Source organism: Echiichthys vipera (assembly GCF_963691815.1).
Source record: "Echiichthys vipera genome assembly, chromosome: 22".
Classification (NCBI taxonomy): Eukaryota; Metazoa; Chordata; class Actinopteri; order Perciformes; family Trachinidae; genus Echiichthys; species Echiichthys vipera.
The window spans coordinates 20423138-20431788 of NC_139847.1; positions in this window are offsets into that span (position 1 = coordinate 20423138).

Consider the following 8651-nt stretch of genomic DNA (forward strand, 5'->3'; position numbering starts at 1 on the left):
TGTAATTTATCGAGGGTAGCCACTTACCGAGGAGATGACTTTGGCTCTGCCAAAACACATTCACATCACATTCGTTAATTCATTCATCTTCAACCGCTTGTCCCTGTTGGGGTCGCGGGGGGCTGGAGCCGAGCTGTTTTGAAATATAAAAGAATCGTGTGTGTCCCCCTGGCCACCACGTTTAAAAGCGACAGCTTGGCATCACAGATCACCTGTACATCTATCGAGTGGTAGTTTTTGCGATTGATGAATGCGTAATCATTCATGGATGGTGCCTTCAGACGCACATGAGTACAATCAATCACTCCAACCACAATTTATTTTTTTTAATTCATTTTTAGAATCCGTTTTGATCGCAAATACACAGGCTCAAATTTGCGTACACGATCTCAGACCTGACATGAGATTTGATCGTAAAGTCATGTGCCTCTACCTCCACCTTCTGCTCCTTGTCTGCTCCCAGAGCCCTATCTGTGTGCTCCTAATGGCTTCTGCTAGATTCCACTGCACAAGCCCCGACAGCAACCAATAAGAGCAAAGGAGTCTCTGACATAAGCTGTGTTCAAAATCGTTCCCTATCAAAGAAGTAGTGCACTATATAGTGTGAACACCATTTTGTAGAGGTGTTCGAATTCTCCGTGGTTAATTTCCTTCACCATATAGTCCCCTATAAAATACCCACAATGCACAGCTAATTTGAGCATACATACGATGTACACTACATTGTACTCCCTCATACCACAATGCGGTCATGTTTTACCAAGTGGAGGAAAAGGAAGAAGCAGAAGAAGCACTAACGGTAGCCAGAGAGCTAACTGCTGTTACTCTGTTGTGAAGTAAATTTACTGTGGGTCATTACAGCTCACAATAAGGACACAACCATTGTTAATAAAACCCCACTTTAACAACATAGAAATTTTAACGATTTATTCGGGACTTGGAATTGAAATAAACAAGCAACATAAATACAACCTTTACCGTCCTCCTCAGAGCAGGTTTGTATCATAAACACAATGTAAAATGAGTTTACAGCTCTGTGTGTTTACATGATGCTGGACGCACCGGCTTCCGTCACACATATATCCGGCGCATCTACTGACACAAGGTTGTTGTTGTTTGTTAATTCCAGTGTAGTGTCCGAAATCTCACTATTTAATAAACAGTATAAAGTATATAGTGTATATATACACTATACACTATTAGCTTTCTCAACCTTAAACCCATACATGGCTATATCATATATCAGAGAGGGTGCTCCAGTTTGGAGACAAGACACACACATCCGGGATCCTTCGATAGATCTTGTAGAACAGGGCTATTCAATTGGCGGTCCCCAGGGGAATATCAACTGGCTCTTTGAGTAGAAGTCTGTGTGAAAAGTAATTAATGACCGCTGTCCTCTCTCGTATCCATCTCAGCGCTATCGCCACAGCACGTTAAATCCCTGCGCGCAGGGAGACTTGCTCCATCCGCTCCCTGTAGACGCGCGGCCACAACGCTACTCATGCTCCCATTACGCTCTTCTTCGTGGGTTTCTGAATCCTCTTGGAAAAAGCTTGCTAAGCTTCGCTCTGTCTGGTTAAATCTGTGGTTAAATCACCACCGCAATGTCTCTTTCTACTCTTAAAAAGAAAGGTTGTCACAAACCGCCAGTTCTCCAGAGAACAGACGGAGAAGTTTTAGTTTCTGTCACTGTGAAGAGAGAAATCAGTTACAAGAGAAATCAATTGGAAGCCTGTGGTTAGTTTGTTTATAGCACTCACAGGAGCATAGTTCATTTGTTTCCTGCTGAACAAATGTTAGCATCATAAACCTTTGTTTGCCACAGAGCTTTTTTTCTGAAATATTCCCCCCAAAAAATGTTAAATCCTGTTGTCTTTTTGTAGCAGGAACCAGACTGATGCTAACTTCACAGGCAGCCTACAAATATACATACACATTATAGAAGCTTTGCAATGGCCATTGGGGGGTGCTTGGTTTTGGAATGACTTGGTCACAAGCCTTCTCATTTGTCAGTGCACTAAAATGTTTCTAAAAACATAACTACCAGGAAAAAATAGGCAATACAGTAACAGAATTGAACAGAAGGTCACATTTGGAGGTCAAGAGCAGTGACCGACACTGTGAGACTCCTATATTCTGATTGGTTGTTTCCCTTCAGGCATGGTGGATTCTTGCAGATGTACTTAGAAGCACCAGGTGGAGGCAGAGGAACATATTCAGTATAGTGACAGTTTGAGCAAATATGACAAAAATGTACCCACAACACAAACAAAACAAGTTGAAATGTTGTTTTTTAAATTTAAATCATTTAAAACATGCATGCATGCAGTCTGGCTGTTTGATTTTTAATAACATATGAAATTCCACACTCCAAAATCAAGGTCACATATTTGTTAGTCAACACCAGTCTTATTCTGCTATGATTTCATAGGGACAGGCTTGATAGTCCAGTGCCTTTCTTATGCAATTTCCTTCTGAGCAAATCTTGTCATGGTGAAAATACATTGAGCCCATCTGCTTAAGAGACTGAGACTTTTTAGAGCTGCATCAGTCAATTGGCTCGGTTCCACTCTGGCCTTGTAAAATAATGAGGTGTTTTTATCTTTTTAGATTGTGGTCCTCTGATAGACAATGACCCCCTGCCAGAAATACTGAGTATGAATGCAATTATTGTACAGCACAGGCAAAATACAAGGCTGTTATCATGCCTTCACTGTTCTTAATTAACTTATCCACTCTGCAAAAGATTTCTGGCCTATAGGGCACAGTCTAAATTGGCTGAGAGAGGCATGCTTCCTCTTGAGATGTGATAATCCAAATAAACATCTCTCTCACCAGGGTAGCTCAGAATAACTCAGAGAAAAGAGTAAGTAGGAGAGCTTTGTTCTTGGGTTTTAGCAGAGGAGGGGTAAACTTTAGGCACACTTGCTGTCATATGGGGATCCAGCTAAGCCCTGATTGATAAAACTGGTCCTGTGTTGTGAGAAGTGTGTTGCGTTCCCCAGACAGGTCTGTTAATAACATTAGTAGAGAGGAAGGAAACCTTTTACTATCTTTCACACACAGGATGTCACTTGCACATTTGCTTCCTCTTCAGACTCAACAGAGCAAATACACAGAACACTGAGAAACCATATGGCATGTATAAATAAGTAATTTGATTTAGAGGGAGCATTTCTCCAGGCTACATTCATCTATCAGCTTTGTGTTGGTGGCTTTGAGCTGGCAACCCTGTGATGAGATGTGGCTGGAGCCTCCATCCTCTTCAGAGGCTGAGGATGTTTCTTCCTGCTGGAAACAACAGCTCAGAAACGGTGGGCTTGTAAATAACATTGCTGTCCCAGACACCTGGGTTTACTGATACTCATAGGATGTGTGACTTGGCTAATTTTTGGGGGCCCATATTATTATTTCTTTAAGGAATAGTGATATTTTATGTGAAAATAGCTTGTTAGCTTCCTTCTTGAGAGTGAGGAGAAAATATTAAGACTCTTTCCACCCCCTTACTTCACACCGATCTTTGACCTCAACCTTCATTTTGATCTCCACTACACACACCTGTAACTAGGGATGCAACTAACGACTATTTTTTATTTTTTATTTTTTATTTTGCACAGTTCTTACACATGGATAGAAATGACAAAAATGACAAGTGATAAACAGTGTAGGAAGAGGGAAAAAAAACGAGAGGGCTTGTTTTGAAAGTCATCAAGTCTTCCATTATTGAATCAATTCGTTGACTTATTGGATAATAAATCACACAATAACTCATTGTCTCCCTTTAGCTACCAGCTTTTTAATTTACCTTGTAAAAGTTGTTTTTGTGCATATGCTAACTAATGTAAAGGAGGAGAGGTCCTACGACATGAAATAAGCATTAACAAATGAATTAAACATGATTAATTTGGCTAATTCATTTTTCCTCAAAAGGGCACCACGCCAGGATCTTATTACACTTTGGCAAGGATTTAATACTTTTTTTATCAACTTCTCTTCAATTATTTTCTCAATTTATTTGATCAATCTCAATCTGAAAATGTGTGTTCTCATAAAACAGTGACAGCAAGACTCTTTACAAAGACAGAATAAAAGATCACAGACATCAACTTGGGTGTTTGGTTATTTACTACAAAAATATAAATCTATGTACAGCATATACATACATATGCAGGGAATATTATAGGTTATAACATGAAATGACATACATAAGAATAACACAGGAAAATAACAGCCATGGTAAAAGTTAATCTAACTAAGTCTTATTTAAAGTAAAGTTTAATATCAACTGGCCAACGGTCACCATCTGCACTTTAAAGTTTACCAACTACAAGTCAAAGTGTGTTTGACTGATTCATAAAATATTAATAATCAAATAAAACACTGAACTTCTTTGAAAGGAAGTCAAGCAGGAAGTTACTAGATATCAAAATGAACTAGATAGATAAGGAAGAAAATAGTAATGGACAGGACAGCACGAGACTGAAGACAAGACTAGACTGAAACCGACATCGAAGTGGACAGTTTGGGTCTGCTATCTGTAAGTCCAGTTTTCAAGGTGTGGCTGGAAGGAGGAGATGCATTCATTTGCACGCTCAAAACGTCACAGTGTGTGAACCAAAACTCTTTTCTTTGTTAATAATCTGTGGAAGTTAATTATGAGAACAAAGATATTTCTATGATTTTGCCATAGTTGGTTATATAAAGATTAAAGTTGTTTCAAACACATATTTATTGACAGATTAATAAACTTTCACATTATTTACACTTAATTTGATAGTTGTTGTAGTTGTCCAGCTCGCAGCTCCTGGATCCGGCTCCCTCCCATGCTACGGCCATCTAAGGCTGGACAGCCTTCAGCACATCCTCAAGGAAAGAGCGATCCTTTTTCATTAAACTGACAACAAGGCCACACTGTTTAGGCTTTTCATGGCCTCCACCACCTCCACGGCTCTAGGCAGCCATCTTCTTCTGGGTTCCCGTTCCGGCTTCGCCAGCACACATCGTGCCGATGATTTCACGGCCTCCCGCAGCCCTCCCCGAGGGCCAGGTCGTATGTCCCCCTGTGCCTGCTCCCTCCGTGTCTGATTGGTCCTCTTTTTTTCATCCACATCCTCTTGCCTCCCATTCCACAGGTCACATTTTGGGGAACCTCGACTCATACACTCTAAAATTTACAGGATGGTATGCAACAACTTCAATGGTGTGGGCTGTAAAGTTTCTAGCTGTCACTTCCTCCACACATTCCACACCTGTTACTTTTTGGGCAGCGGGTCTGACTACACCGGTGTCTCAAGACACCCATCAAGATAAACAGCCAGTGTATCCTCTTCCATATCTGCAGCTTCACCTTTGGCATAGAAGTCATCCCAGACTCAATCTCCTGTCAGAACCAGCAACGGTGGAAACCTCTTGGAACAAGGATTTCTTACTTTTACAATAACCACATAACCCAGCCTGAAAACAGGCCGCTTCAAATCACTCGACATCATGAATTTCATCAGCAGACTCACCTTAACTTCAGTTTAACCAATTCATCATCCGTGCCGCCCACATTCCAAGCTACACAAACTCATTCACTGGCTCCCTCTCCCATCTCTCCTTTTAAAAATTATAGTCCTTGGCAGCAGACTTGGATCCCCTTACAACATTGGTCCCTCAATTTCCAGCCACCATCTTCAACTGAACCGGCACTTCCTCCACCCGGTCACCGCATCCCAGCAAGCAATCCTCAACAGTCTTGCCCCCCAAATCCTTTCATCATATTATTCGGGATGGTGCATCTTCAGATCTTTCCATGGCTCACACAACTTACCCTTCCCTTCCATCCATTCACTCTATAGTATCATTAACCAGCTTCATCACCCACACCCACTCAATCCTTAAAAATAAGAACATCCACCATCCAGGTTTACCTCAGTGGCATCAACTTTACTTCATTACTTCATTCAACTGCTCACTGTTGTCTGCCTCTTCCATTTCTCACCCCACATGTTAACATGTTAATCAAAGGCCTACCAAAAACAGAACCTCATCTCGCTCCAAAACATTCACCCCTGACAGCCGACCTAATCCTCATCTGCTGTTTTCCGACCCTCCATGCAGAATAATTCTCCCCCTCCATCGTCTCACCCCTCAACTCTATGTTCCTGGTAGCATTCTTTGGTTTTCTCAGATGTTCAGAATTCACCACCTCTTCATCCACATTCAACCCATCGATGCACACAACGACATCTTCATCCAGCCAAATCCTGTCAAAATCCTGAATTCCTCCTGTATTAGGAGTATTATACTCCATCCACTCCTTTTGCATATGAGCCTCTTCAACTGCTTCCAGGCAAGGGATACCACACCATAACATTTCTTTGGCACTGGCCCTTCTCACCTATCCGTTGAAATTCTCATTTTGGGGATAATGGACCAGCAGACCATCAAGACGTAACCCCATCTGAGCCGAGCTCCCCGGGTTCTGAGGCGCCCATCCACAACTTGACTGGGCTGACTGTCTTGCAACTTGCTTTGGCTCTGTAGAGTAGAAAGATACTCTCGTCTACATCTCTCCCAAAAGGCAGTTGCCAAATGCTGGACTGGCTGGATTTAAAGTGCTTGCAAAATAAAGAAAAGCAATGAGTTCAAAGGATAAAAAGAGGGCATCAAAGGAAGGCAAGTGTAAAAATGACCTTTAAGAAGTGACACTGATACACAGATACTTTTACTCAAGTATTGCTTTCAAGTACTTTATACAAGACTGAGCTAGTGGTACACTCATTTGCTCTTGAATTGCTTGGCCACTAATTGAGTTGTAGCTAAAACCGCGGTTGATGAGGAAATCAGATTATGCAAAAATGCAAAGCAGTGGGGCTGTTTTCTTGTCCTTTGGGGATTGGACACATAGCCTAGCATTTAAACGTGGAGATTTTTAAACATAAAGTGTTTGTTTTTGTCCCAAAATGATAAACATTTTGTTATTACTACACAGACAGCATTATTAAAAGGATGTTGCAGATAAGGTCCAGGTTAAAACTAAGTGCAGTTGTCAGGCCCGGGCAGGAATGAGGACTCAGATGCGGAGGTTTGCGGATCAAAACTGAATTTATTTTCCTGACGACAGGAACGTGGCACAGAGCAAAAAGTCACAAACAAAAAATCACTCCGCACAGGAGGAACAAAACAAAAGTCGCTGGTAATAAAACAAAGTACAAAATAAAGTCGCTCCGTCCAGGAGGAAAGAACAAAAGACAAAGTTAACAAATTAATCTCTAAACTAAGACGCTCCGTACAGGAGGAATAACAAAAAGCAAAGTGAACAAAATAAGTAATTAGACAAGGCCGCTCCAACCAGGAGGAAAAACAATGGATACAAGAAAATTCAAAAGGTTAAACTTACTATGATTAAACAAGGAGTACAAACGTGAACGTGAAAGCAATGAACCTAATGGCATGAACAAGACTGTCGAAAAACGCTGGAAACATTTGACATGAGGTACGAAATAATCTGGCACGGAACAGGGGGGAAGACACAGACTTTCTACACATGAAGGGAGGGGAACCACAGGTGGAAACAATCAAGGATCAGGGAATGACTTCAGACCGGTGACGTAAGAGGAAGGGCAAGTGACCTGGAACGAGAGGAGAGTTATGTTTCAAAATAAAACAGGAAATTCACAAGACAAAAAACCAAAGACAGGACAGACCTCACCGCTGCGTGACAGCAGTGAGATGAGAGGGGATCAGCCCCAGGAAGGAGTAGGGAGTGTTCTTTCTACAGGAACTGGCTGTTCATTGGAGGAACTGTGTGACCAGGGGGCAGAGGATTGAACTTGTGAACAAATGAGAGGCTGTCTAGGAGTAATGGATAGTTTAAAGTCTGGAACAGGGACTGTCTCAGCAACATTCTGAACCTATTAAAACAACCCAATGAACTTGAATGAAGGGAGGGGGTTCGGTGCTCTTTGTGGTTCATTGGTTGCAGTAACAGCTTGGCTAAAAGTCAGGATGACTGGGATTTCTGACCCCAGAGAGAGTCCTTGGCTAAGCAGAATATTCTTTGCTGTTTTTGTAATAAACTTTTTATACCTTACGTAGTAGTATGGCTTTCCTTATATAAAAAAAAAACAAGTAGCTGCTAACTGAGCGTGACTTGACTTCCCCAGTAGACAGCTTGAGGACACCAAGTGAGACAGATGCTACTTATCTTGTGTGAAACAAACCAGCTCAGAGCAGTGTTGTTGGTCATGCTAGAGTGTCTATTCACCCCACAGACCTCCAAACAGCTTCATCTTCCTCCACATGCATAATGACACAGAATAAAAATATTGCCTTTTTTAAAATATATGCACATTCTTTATAAAAGCCCCTCAGGTGTTTTTGGCAGTTTTTTTATTGTTGTGATTGGTCCTTTTGTTTCTGAGGATTACGTGTGGTACATTCTCTTCAATGAAGCGCTTCAGGCAGTTTGTTGTTTTCAAGAGCACAGGATTCAGCAAAATGGACCTGAACGTTAAAGTTGAAAAACAATGGGGGAGAAAGGGGAGCATATGGGATAATTCTGTAAAGATTAAGCTGCAATTGCTTTGAAGGTTTTATTTTGACTGTCTTTTTAAAAAATTCAGGGACCAAGCTGGTCTGAAGTTATCACACTGAACACATTT